Source organism: Lactuca virosa, chromosome 1 (assembly GCF_052849685.1).
Source record: "Lactuca virosa cultivar CGN04683 chromosome 1, Lactuca_virosa_CGN04683_v6, whole genome shotgun sequence".
Classification (NCBI taxonomy): Eukaryota; Viridiplantae; Streptophyta; class Magnoliopsida; order Asterales; family Asteraceae; genus Lactuca; species Lactuca virosa.
In genome coordinates, this window is record NC_136426.1 from 213,505,255 (window position 1) to 213,519,493 (window position 14,239).

A 14,239-nucleotide genomic window follows, 5' to 3' on the forward strand; every position below is an offset into this window, starting at 1 on the left:
CATTACCAGTGAGTTTGACACTCATTTGAGTTGATTGAATGAGCTCTAAAAGAAAAAAAATTACGGGTTGTCACAAAAATATTTGAAGGTAGGCGAATGACGATTCACCAATTTCCACCATGAAAAAACAAAATAATTTATTAGGTTTTAATTGGATTTGAAATTCCTAGATCTTTTGAGATTCATTGAACTTTTCAATGGCATGTTTCATTCTCGATTGTGCCCTCTCAAGTTTTATGACTGGGATGCCGGGGATCACAAAACAAGGTGTGAATAACCATGCAAATATACTTGGTACCCTTAATATTTATCACTTAATCGATGTGCCGGTTAACCACACGTGCTCCACCGATCCTATGATAAACATTAAGTTACCCTATGCCTACCTTGTTAAATCCAGGTTAGTGTGCCGGTTAACCACACACGCTCCACTAACGACTTAAGCAAAGTGCAAAGTGTAATTTCATGGGTTAGCACCAAATTCACATTTTTCTTAAAGTAACTAAGATTGGGAATTTATAGAAGGTTTAGTTACTTTGTATTTATCATTATACTTATAATGAATGGAGAATTATAGTCCTTGTCCTACCTGTTCGGCTAACGACTCTCCACCAGTCAAGGAAGCGGTGGGTGAGAGTGGACACCCATTAAACTACCATTTTATAGGCAGTAACCTTATACCCCCCTTATAGATCGGCTTCGTGAATCAAGCATACTAATGGTAAGACTGACTTTGATCTTATACATATATATATTATTAACTTAAAATACCATAAAGTATAAGGGTTGAATTTTAACTTTTAAAATTCTCAGGGTTTAACATGGAATTAAAGTATTCATGAGGGGAAACTTTACAAATTCCAAAACTTGAGGGCAAGTTTTGAACTATTCTAAAACTTTAGGATTTTCATAACTTATGAGTTTAATTAAGGTTTTAAAACCATTAATGAAGAGACTCTTGAACATCCATAACTTGAGGACAAGTTATGGAGGTCATAAAACAAAAAGACTCTTCAATTATGTAACCTATGCATTTTAATGAATCTTTAAAAGAAATTTCTTTTGGTAATCCATAATTTGAGGACAAGAATTAACTAACAACCAATTTGCAAATAATTCCTATGATCTACCAAAACGCATAAGTATATGAACAATCATATCAATAATTTCAAGAATTACGTAAACACACATAAAGCTTGAAATTTTTTATAACAACCTTGAAATTGGTTTACCAAAATCATTACCACATCAAAAACAGGTTTTACAAGTCCAAAACAGTTTAAGGTAATGATTCTAGACCAATTCCAACTTGAAAACTCGAAGATATGCTGTCAGGGGGTCCAACTCATCGAGTGCATGAACCAACTCGACGAGTTGGATGAATTTAGGCATGGACTCGAGTCCCTTAATGGACTCGGCGATTCAGCTGTCCAGACAACATACAAACTTCGATTTTCAACAATTTGCATCAAGTATAAAAGAAAACAATCCTAGGCTCTGATACCACTGATGGGTTTTGTGCATTCTAACACTCCTAAGGTGTACATGCAACCCTATAAACCTTGGATCTATCTTTTCTCTCTTATACATGCAAATATTCAATATTCCAAGGTTTCATCCTAACTAGCATACAATGGGGAACTTGTAATACAAAACTTAGTGGGATGGCATACCTTTTGCTTATGGTTGATTCCTTGGAGCTTCAAGAGCCTAGCACCAATAATGTGGATGCCTCAAGTGGAATCACAAATCACCAAAAACACCTTGGAAAACTTTAGAGAATAGCAAGCACTTATAGAAATCGGCCCCCCCTTTGTCCTCACACACTAGTGCCAATTTCAAGTGCCAAGGACCTCTTTATATAGTATGGAGGATTAGGGTTACATTCATGTAAACCCTAATACCCATGACCTTTCATTTCCATAGGATCCATGGGTTAAATACTCCATGGACTATCCATGAAAGCTTAGCCCAACCTAAATGAACTTGGCCCATTCCATATATATATATATATATATATATATATATATATATATATATATATATATATATATATATATATATATATATATATATATATATATATATATATATATATGATTCCATATTAATATATTAGAACTTAAAATATATTAATATAAATCATAAACATACTATTCTCAAAAGACTATCCATATATGATTGTTCCGGTAAAGTGTAACCCAAATGGACCATGCCAAGTCGGGTCAAATACATACCAATTATAGTTATGGACTTAGACACTAATCCAACATTGAGCTCATCTCAAACTTAGTCTCCATCAATTTTTGGAACTCAGCAGTTAATCTAGGATTAGTAGATCCGAAAATGATATCATCAACGTAGATTTGGACGATCATCAGATGGTCACCATCTTTCTTGAAAAAGAAGGTTGGGTCGACCGATCCTTGTTTAAACTTAGACTGTTTTAAAAATCTAGTTAGAGTTTCATACCAGGCTCGTGGAGCTTGCTTCAGACCATAAACCGCTTTGTCTAGAATGTAGCACAGGTTCGGATATTTTTTGTTAATGAACCTAGCTGATTGTTCCACATATACGGTCTCTTTGAGTTCCCCGTTCAGAAAGGCATACTTGACGTCCATTTGGATTACTTCAAAGTTCTTGTGTGTTGCGTAAGCTAGAAAAATGTGAACTGACTCCATCCTAGCAACTGGTGCGAAAGTTTCCTCGTAGTCAATCCCTACTTCTTGGCAATATCCTTTTACTACAAGACGAGCCTTGTTCTGTATTACCTTCCCTTCTTTGTCAATCTTATTATGAAACACCCACTTTAAGCCTACGACAGATGCATCCTTCGGAGTTGGAATAAGCCTCCAAACCTTGTTTCATTCGAATTCATTGAGCTCCTCTTTCATTGCTTGCACCCAATCAGAATGAGCAAGGGCACACTTTACATTTTTGGGTTCAATCTTGGAGATAAACGAGTTAAACATGCAAAATTTCACTTTAGAGAATAATGCAGTTTGTTTCGCTTTTTGTTGAGCTCTCGTAAGAACTCCAGTAGATGCTTCACCGATTACTTGCATTTTTGGATGATCCCTGGTCCATTTTGTTAGTGGAGGGTAGTTCGGATCATAGGATGGATCTAGTTTCGCATTCACTTCTTCAAATTCTGACTGAACGTCCGAATTATCATTTGTATACGCATTCTCCCCCTCAAATGATGGATTCAGCTCTTCTTTCGGAGTAGGATTTTCCCCTTGGAATGGAGGATAGAAGCTGACTTTAGGGAATTCATCCTCACCCTGAATAGGTGTGCTCGGTGAAGCGGTGGATGTGAAACTCTCCCCCTGAGATGGAGCACTCACAGTTTGTGGTTGAGACGGAATGTCAGAGGCTTTCAGAATTGGTGGCTCCCTTTCAAGATCCTTCACAGCATCATCAATGATCTTTTTCAATTCGTACTCCTTATTATCTGCTGCCTTGGATTCCAAAGAGATTGCTTTCTCTCGATCATCGAATAAATTCAAAAATTATTCATACATATCAGAAAGAGGAATGCTCATAGATTCTTTGCTGGAAAAATCTCCTCTGATTGACGATCCGTTGTCTGGAATTCATTAAATAATTGTCATCAAAAGTGACATAATAGGTCTCTTCAATTTTCTTGACTTTTTGTTAAGAATCCTATATGCCTTCGAAGTCAGAGAGTACCCCAGGAAAATACTTTCATTTGCTTTCACATCAAATTTATTTCGCTGCTCCCTTGAATTGAAAAGAAAACACCTGGAGCCAAAGACATGAAAGAATTTAACATTAGGTTTTCTTTTATTTTGAATTTCATAGGGGGTAATGGAGAATCTTTTATTAAGGACAGATCGATTCTAAGTGTAACATGATGTTCCAATAGCTTCTGCCCATAAATAGAGCGGTAGGTTCGCAAACGATAGCATGGTCCTTGCTGCTTCACATGAAGAGTGGTTTCGCCTTTCGACAACTCCGTTCTGCTGAGGAGTGTAAGGAGCCGAGAAGTTGTGAGCAACTCCCTTTCCAGTCAGGAATTCTTAAAACACATGGTTTTTGAACTCCGAACCATTGTCGCCGCGAACATTCTGGAAAATCTTTCGCAGTTGAAGCTCAATCATCTTGATAAATTCCTTAAGCTTGGAAGTGGCTTCAGATTTCTACTTAAGAAAATAAACCCACGTAAATCGGGAAAAATCGTCAACAATAACTAAGATATACTTGTTACCACCAATGCTCTCGATAACCGATGGACCACAGAGATCTATGTGTAAAAGCTCAAGTGGCTCGATCACTTTGGTGTTTATGATTGTTGAATGACTTTCCCTACTCTGCTTCCCTAGTTCGCAAGCGGCACAAAGATGATCCTTCTCAAACTTCAACAATGGGAGCCTCGCACATGATCACCAAGTACAAGTTTGTTGATGTCTTTAAAGTTGAGATGTGAGAGCCTTCGGTGCCAAAGCCAACTATCATCGGAAGATGCTTTTGTAAGAAGGCAAATGGTTGGCTTTCCTTTGATGGGATTTAGATTAAGTGGATACATTTTGCCTTTTCTCTTGGACTTCAGAAACACTATTTTGGGTTTCGTCACGATTATCTCAGATCCCTCATCGTCGAATGATACTTTCAAGCCAGTGCCTACAACTAATTGTGAAACACTAATTAAGTTGTGTTACAGGCTTTCCACATATGCAACCTTACGAATGGAGAATTCCCTGTTCATAATCATTCCGTATCCCTTGATTCTTCCGAGAGAATTATTCCCATACTTGACGCTTCTACCATCTTTTAATGCTCTATATTCCCTTTTATCTTCCTTTCTCCCTGTCATGTGACGTGAGCAACCACTACAAATGTACCATTCAGAGTCAAACTGCTCGTCACGAATCACCTGCAAAATGTAAAGAGATTTAGGAACCTAAAGTTGTTAGGGTCTATGTGATACTTTCGCAGAAATGAGAAATATAATTGCTTCATCAACCAAGTAGGATCTTTTCACAAAGGTTGAATTCTCTTCTTTTGTCATTTTAAAAACAATAATCCTTTTGTCATTAGGATTCCTTTTAAAAAAAGATTTTCTTTGTTTATCTTTCATTTGTTGTTTGACAGCTTCTTTCTCAACCTTCTTTTGCTCCTTTTGCAAGATTGTTTTGGATTTCTACAAAATAGTGTTAGACTCCGAAACAACCTTTGCTTTGCCCTTAACATCTTTCGATGTGTTGGCATGTTCTGAAATTTTAGATTTTGGAGCAAAATTGGGTTTTGTCTTCTCCAAAGGTTTCACATGATTTGAAAATGAGGATTTTTGAAAAAACTTTTGTTTTTTAAACTTGTGGAACCGAAGACTGAGGTTTTGAAAAACTTTTAGGATTCGGATTTGAGGAGACATTCGCAGTTGGTTTGACAGATCTTTCTTGATAAACGAAGTTGGAGTTTTTGGATCTCCAGAAATTCTTTCTTTCTTTTAGATTTTTGTGATATCTAGCATTTCGTTGACGTTTTTGATCAATAAGTCTGTCAGCAGACTTATGAACACTAACCCTAGGTTTCGCTTTTCTAATAGGGGTTTCAGTCTGTTCGGACGACCTATCATTTGAAACGACTTTGGTTCCACTTGGACTTCCTTTCTCGTAGGTGGAATTCATCTTGTTGATTGATTCTGCCACATATCTTCCCTTTGTTTTCCAAGAGGTCAACTCCGAAAGACCCTTGGTTTCATCAGCATTATCAATTGGAGCGGACCAAAAGAATTCGTCACATCCATCAGCATTGTCATCTTCTACAAGGGGCGTTAGTTCTATGGTCTGATTTTTGTTCAGTCCGGAAGTTGCGAACACTTGGTTTGGAACAGTTTGAACCTGGGGAAAAACTGTTGCTTTTTCTTTTAAAATCTTTAAACTTTTGTTTTTAGAAATGCGAGCATATTTAACAGAATTTTCAGAAATCAGATTTCTTTTACATTCAATTCATTTTTGATAAACTCCGAACAATCAACCTCGTCCTCTACTGAAATCTCACTCATGTCACTTTTATCATCAAATTCAGAAATATTTTCAACATGAAGTGTATTTTCTGAACTCAACTTAGTGCTTAATAAGTTAAATTTATGTACAGTATCATATTTAATTTTCTCTTTATCTTTTTCGCTCAAGATTTGTTTTAGCATTTCTTTATGTTCTTTGGACTGTATGTAAGTTTCGATTTTGTCCAGTCCTACTCTGTAAGCGTCAGATACCTTGTTAGATGAAACTATGGATTCGCATTTGAAGCAATCTGCATCAATTTCGTCCTCTTTCATTTCAAGAAAGGGCAAGATCATTTTATGAATTTTCTTCCCTATTTCACAGTCAATATGCAGCTGAGTGATATTAAAATAAAGACGTTTAGCAATTAAACAAAAAATGTTCCATTGTTTTAAAAGCCCTATATTGTCTCTTTGTAAATAAATCATCTCATCCCTAGACATAGATAAATCAGACTCTAACTTCTCAATCCACATGCGGCTCTCTTCACTATTTGATGTTACCCTGCCGAGTTGATCGGTTAAGTTAGTATTACTTAAACGGGTTATTTTTAAACTATCACTTAAACTAGAGACTGTAAGTTTTAAATCTTATAATTCAGTTTCATACCGAGAGACAGGAATATTTAGAGATTTGAGATGGAATGTACCTTGCTGATCATCTCTTCACACTTGTTGATTTGTTCTGTGACAGGCTTCGCTCCGAAGCAGTTGTCCGAAGCATATCCCCTTTGCTCTAAAAAAACATTTTTCTTCACCATCAAACACTTTCCCTAGTACATAGGGACCTCATCCTTCTCCATGAAGCATCCGCCATGTGTAGGTCTGCGAACCACGTCATTCTCCGAATCTTTTGACCATACTTCATCTCTCCCAAATTCGTCATCCTCTTCCTACATAATCAAAGCAGGTTTAGCATTATCAACATTTTTATTCTCATTCATTCTTCTTCGCATGCACTCCTTAGCCAAATGATTTTTGCCATGACAATAGTTGCAGTCATAGCTGGAGTCTCCCATAATCTTCTTCTCTTTCTTTGCATCTTCCTTTTGGGAGTTGTTCGCACTCCCATCCTTTGTCTTTTTAGAGCTATAACTTCCTTGCTAGTTTCTGTTTTTGTTGCATCCAAAATTCATTTTGGCGAACTTCCTTGGATTTGACACCATGAGTGTATATTCCTCCTTTGAGAGTTCACAATTGGAGAGATCAAGCTCTGAACCTTCTTCTTCTTCAACCTGTTTTCCCTTCGCAAAAAGGGCCAAAGATCCCATCCCAGAAACGATCTTCGATTCTTTCGTTACTTCGTCCTCATGAGATCTGAGAATCCCCACAAGCTTCGCCAAGGAGTAGCTTTTAAACTCTCATGTGCTTTAACATTTGATACCATAACTTTCCACTCTAACCTCAAACCATTCATGAACGTGAACTTCTGCTCTATTCGTTCACGTCATATCTTGTATTTCACCATCCTGCTCAAAAGATGATTGTACCTGTTGAATGTTTGATCAAGTTTCTCCTCAGGCTTCTAAGCAAAAGCCCTGAACTCAGAAAGAAGCAAATTTTAAACTGAGTGCATGCGGATATTTGCTAACCTGTCCCATATTTCTTTCGCTGTGTCACAAGAACTCACCAGACGAAACGTGTCTAGAAGCAAAACGAACCTGATAGTCCTCATCACCTTGACATTACTGATTAACTTGTCTCTTTCGTCCCGGCGAATGTCTTTAACATCGAGAAGAAGCTTGTTGTAGTCGGCTTGAATTTCAAAAACTCTTTTTGTACTAGTATGAGTAAAAGTCTGAGCAGTCATGGCTTCCCATATGAGAGAACCATGATCTTCAAGCCCTAGAACATAATCCTCAAAATACAGTGGCCACAGTTCATACTCATGCGGAAAGAGTATTGGGATCCTTGTTGTAGAACCAATACTGTTGGATAGGTTGAATGAAAGAGTATGAGAATCTTCTGAATGCATGATGTCAATTCACTAAAAACCTGTAATGAACCAGATATGTAAAACTGAAATCGAGTTTAGGGTAGAATCAAGATCTAGATCCAATGTCACCAGTCGTTAAAAAAGATGAAGACGGCAGAGAATAGATCCAATAAAAGTGGAAACCTTAATAACTCTTTAACAGAAGATATGCGTAGTAGTGCTGAATGATTATAATATATGTTTTAGAAGAGCTCGATTAAGAACTGCTACTGTAAAAGCACGGTAGGGTTACAAGAGAATCGATACCAATCACGGTGCATGCATGCACTATAAATACCCTAACCCCAGCACAATAAAGAAACTGGGTGGACATGCCCAACCCGTTACTAATGGACTATAATAATATAATACAAAATTGACACAACACAATATAGCCCAACAGATGGGACCTATCTCCTACGAACATCAACCAACTCCAAGCAAAACTTGAACTTCTCTGCGGGCAACGACTTTGTCAATATATCTGCTGGGTTGACCTTGGTATCAAGCTTCAGTATTAAAAACTTTTCTCCTTCTAGAATATCCCGAATGAAATTCAGCCTGACATCGATGTGATTCGTCTTCTCGTGATACACAAAGTTCTTTGCAAGACTCAAAGCACTTTGATTGTCTCAATAAAAGACAGGATTCTCCACCATCAGACCAAGACTCTGAATAATCCCTTGCAACCATATCTCTTCCATTATTCCTTTCGTCATGGAAATGTACCCGGATTCAGTTGTGGACAAAGCAACAGTATCTTGTAATGTTGACTTCCAACTGATGGGACATTTGAATAAAGTGAATATATAGCATGTTGGTGACCTGCGCTTCAACAAGTCACCGCCATAATCAGAGTCAGCATATCCCACCAAGTCACTCTTCTTATTTCCTTCATACACCAAGAAATCATCCGCCGTTCCCTTCAAGAATCGTAAGATCCACTTTACAGCTTCCCAATGAGTCTTCCCTGGATTACTCATAAACTTGCTAACCACACTAACTGCATGAGCCAAATCAGGTCTTGTACACACCATAACATACATAAGACTTCCAACATCACTTGAGTATGGAACCCTGCTCATGTACTTCCTTTCATCATTAGTAGTGGGTATAGTGTTTGGACCAAATTTAAAGTGAGCCTCTAAAGGAGTTCCAACTGGATTGGATTGATCACAATTCTCAATGTACTTCTATGGAGAAGTACACAACCGCCCTGGTTTTCTATCCCTTATTATCTCCATTCTAAGTATCTTCCTTGCTGCTCCAAAATCCTTCATTTCGAACTCATTCTTCAGGGTCGCCTTCAATTCATTTATTCCAGCCATGTCCTTGGCTGCGATGAGCATATCATCAACATATAACAACAGATATATGTAGGAATCTGGTGACAATTCCTTTGGGTAAACACAATTGTCAAACTGGTTCCGAGTGTAGCCATTCGAGATCATGACTGAATCAAATCTCTTGTACCATTGTCTTGGAGACTGCTTCAAACCATACAGGGAATTCTGCAGCAAACATACATGACCCTTCTTAGAATCAAGGAACCCTTCTAGCTGGGACATATAAATCTTTTCTTCTAAGTGTCCATGAAGAAATGAAGTTTTCACATCAATTTGTTAGAGCTCCAAATCAAATGCACTCACCTTGGCCAAAAGAACCCGAATTGTCTTGTGCTTCATGACCGGTGCGACCACCTCATGATAATCAATCCTTCTTTCTGAGAAAACCCTTTTGCGACCAACCTTGCCTTGAACCTAGATGGTTCAAATCCTTTTATCCCTTCCTTCTTGTTAAAGATCCATTTTCATACTACTGGCTTTGCTCCCTTTGGTAATGGAACTAGATCCCATGTTTCATTTTTCTCTAAAGATTGCATTTCTTCATTCATGGCCATCAACCAGTTATTTGCTTCTTTGCTTGCCACAACCTCTTTATATGATTGAGGCTCCTCAGTGTCAATGTCTTCTCCAGTTGCTAAAGCAAAAGCAATGGAGTCAAGTTCACCTGAATTCACACATCCCACATATCTATCAGGTTGTCGAATGACCCTCTTCAATCTTCTCTTTGTAATAGATTCAGACCCATCATCCTTCCCAACATCCATACCACTAGACGAAGATCCCATGGGTTGCTCTTGGGTTTCATCTTGTCCAGGCTATTCACTGCCGCCTTGCTCTTTGTCACTTATCACAACACTGTCTAGAGTTTGAGTTGCAAACTCCACCTTCTGGCTAGCACCCTAATCTTTGTTTCCTGCTTGACTTGTATCACCTCCTCCCTGGTTACCGATGGAAGATTAATCAAAGGTCACATCTCTGCTCATGATAAATTTTGGACTTCTTCCTTCTTCTGTACACCACAATCGATAACCTTTTACTCATGTTGCATATCCTAGAAATATTCACTTTATTGCCCTTGGCTCAAGTTTACCATCATTCACATGAGCATATGCGGGTCATCCAAATATACGTAAACTAGAATACTCAGAGGGTTTTCCGGACCATACCTCTTGAGGAGTCTTCAAGTCAATAGTAGTTGATGGTGATCTGTTCACCAGATAGCAAGCGGTGTTAACTGCTTCCGCCCATAATTGCTTAGATAAGTTAGCAAATATCCGCATGCACCTTGAACGCTGCATGAGTGTTTGGTTCATTCATTTTGCCACTCCATTTTTCTGTGGTGTGTGTCGTACAGTGCGGTGCCTCACTATACCTTCTGCCTTGTAGAAATTATTAAATGGAGCATTGCAGAACTCCAACCCATTGTCAACCCTCAGAGTCTTGACCTGTTTTCCAGTCCTTTTCTCAACCATGGTCTTCCACCCTTGAACTTCCCAAACACCTCATCTTTGGTCTTTAGAAAGTACAACCAAACCTTCATTGAATAGTCTTTAATGAACGTCACAAAGGATGAGCATCCTCCTTGAGACTTCACTGGTGCAGGACCCCACAGATCTGAGTGAACATACTCCAGGATTTCCTTGCTTGTGTATTCACCGGTACCAAACTTCACTTTACGATGCTTTCCCTTAACGCAAGTTTCACAAAACTTTATCTTTCTAGTAGTCTCTCCATCAAGAAGTCCTTGTTTATGTAGAACTGGCATGCCCTTCTCACTCATGTGCCCCAACCTATGATGCCACAACTATGTCTTGTGATCACCTTCATTTAAGGATTGGGTGATAGCCACCGTTCTCATAACCTTACTGCCTTCTAGGATATAGATCCCTCCACGATTCATCTTCCATTTCATTATAAACAGAGTGCCTTTGGTCACTTTAACCCAGTCACCTTCACCAGCGTACCTCATCCCATTTTTAGTCAATGTACCAAGAGAAATTTGATTCTTCCGAAGTTCTGGAACGTACCATCAATCTAACTTCCTAACCATGCCATCGTGCATCTTGATCTGCACTGTGCCACTACCTTTGATACTGCTCACCCAATGATCACCAATCTTGATTGTGCCATCCCACTATTTGAAGGATTCGAACTAGTCACGATTATACATCATGTGATAGGATGCTCCATAATCCAAGACCCAAGCACCAACAAAACTTGATGTACATACAGTCAATACATCATCATCGTCCCCTTCATCAGAGCTTTTCTGAACCACAACAAGAGTGTTATTGCTGCTTTATTCACTCTTGGACTTTCCGTTCTTCAGTTGTGGATAATTTCACTTGAAGTGCCCCTTCTCCTTACAGTTATAACACTTGGCATTCGACGAACCTTTAGACTTCGATTTGGAACATGATCTCCCTTTGTTTCCCCCTTTCCTCTCTTCTGTCCTTCCTCTCTCTGCAAACAAACCAGAACTGGACACCTCTTCTCCAAATGAAACTTTTCTTTTCACTTCCTTAGATATCAGAGAGTCCTTCACATCATTCACAGTGATCGTTGTCCTACCATATAGCATGGTATCAATGAAATTATCATATGAGTTAGGAAGAGAAGAGAACTTGATGTACATACAGTAAGTATATCATCATCGTCCCTTTCATCAGAACTTTCCTGAACCACAACAGCAGTGTTATTGCTGCTTGACTCACTCTTGGACTTCCCGTTCTTCAGTTGTGGATAATTTCACTTGAAACGCCCCTTCTCCTTACAGTTATTGTTGGATTAGTGTCTAAGTCCATAACTATAATTGGTATATTTTTGACCCGACCCGGCATGGTCCATTTGGGTTGCATGGCATCATGCATTTGGATAGACTAAAATGAGAGAAATAAAACTTAAAGTTTATTAATATATTATAAGTTCTAATATATTAATAAGATTATTTAATTAGTATTGATCAAGAATTAATCTAGAATTAATTAAGTGATCAAAAGAAGACTAATTAAATATATGGGTTGATTGTGTAAATCATCCATACTTATATAGTGGGCTAATGCTCCATGGATTATCAAGTTGGGCTAAAACCCATATGATGCTCCATGGAGCTCCATGGTGTATTTGAACCCATGGATCCAAGGAAATGGAAAGCCATGACAATTAGGGTTTACCCTAATTATGTCACACTATATAAACATATCATTCTTGTCAAAATCGACTACTAAGTCTATGTGTGGAGGCAAGCCGATTTCATGAAGTGATGATTTCTCTCTAAGTTATTCCAAGTGCATATGATGTTGTGTGAACCATTTGAGGTGTCACATTTGGGGCACTAGGCTCTTGAGCTCCATGGAATCAAGCACCAACAAAGTGGTATGTATTTCTACTAGTTTCTATATTACTTGTAATTCATAATATGCTAGTTAGGATAATACCATGGAGAATTGATACTTGCATGTATAATAGAGAAAACATAGATCCAAGCTATTTAGGGTTGCATGTACACCATAGGAGTGTTAGAATGCTCAAACCCTAACAGTGGTATCAGAGCGTAGGCTTGTTTTCACTTATACTTGCAAAATTGGCTGGAAAAAACGAAGTTTTGTGCTGTCTGGACAGAGGACTCGACGAGTCCATAAAGGGACTCGACGAGTCCAAGGCAAAACTAATCCAACTCGCCGAGTTTGTTCTTGCACTCGACGAGTTGGACCCCCAAACAACATATCTTCGAGTTTTGGTGCAGGAATTGGTCTAGAATCATTACCTTTGACTGTTTTGGACTTATAAAACCTATTTTAATGTGGTAATGATTATGCTAAACCAATTTCAATGCTATAATCAAAGTTTCAAGTTTTATATGTGTTTATGTAATTCTTGAAAAATTATTGATTATGAAGAGTCTTCATTTTATTGATTATGAAGAGTCACTTCTTTAAAAGTGTTATTAAAGAATAAGAGGTTACATAAAAATGAAGAGTCTTCATTTTAATGAACCATTAAGCTCATAAGTTATGAAATGAAAGGTTTTGAATAGTTTCAAAACTTGCCCTCAAGCTTTGGAATTTGTAAAGTCTCACACACATTAATGCTTTAATTCCAAACTCTAAAATTTTACAAGTTAAAATTCAAACTTTATGGACTTCATTAAATTAATTAAAGTGTTTAATTAAAAGAGTTAATAATTCCATAAAGACATGGTTTAAGTTTAATTAAATTAAGAGTATAGTTTAATTAATAGATTAAACCGCCAAGTATTTTAAATGTTTAAAATACAACCTTATGCTATTATTATAATTTTAATTATATAGATATGTATAAGATAAAGTCAATCTTACCATTAGTAGGCCTCATTCACGAAGCCGGTCTATAAGGGGGGTATAAGGTTACTGCCTATAAAATGGCAGTTTAATGGGTGTCCACTCCCACCCACCGCTTCCTTGACTGGTGGAGGGTCCTTAGCTGAACGGGTAGGAAAGGACTATAATTCTCCCTTAATTAAAAGTATAATGATAAATACTAAGTAACTAAACACTTATAAATTCCCAATCTTAGTTACTTAGGAAAATGTGAATATGTGTTAACCCATGAAATTACACTTTGTACCTTACCAAGTCGTTAGTGGAGCGTGTGTGGTTAACCGGCACACTAATAAGGACTAGTAAGAGTGGCAAAGGGTAACTTGACTTTATTATAGATCGGTGGAGCGTGTGTGGTTAACCGGCACATCGATTAGGTGATAAAGTTAAGGGTACCAAGTCAATTTGCATGGTTATTCACACCTTGTTTGTGATCCTCGGCATCCCAGTCACAAACTTGAGAGGGCACAATCGAGATTCAAACATGCCATTGAAAGTTCAATGTATCTCAAAAGATCTAGGAGTTTCAAAT

General features: G+C 37.8%; 1 pseudogene; it reads right to left on the reverse strand.

The window, feature by feature from the left end:
• Positions 1–8,635: 8,635 nt before the first annotated feature.
• Positions 8,636–9,088, reverse strand: LOC145127177 (secreted RxLR effector protein 161 pseudogene; annotated as a pseudogene).
• Between the last annotated feature and the right edge of the window lie 5,151 nt (positions 9,089–14,239).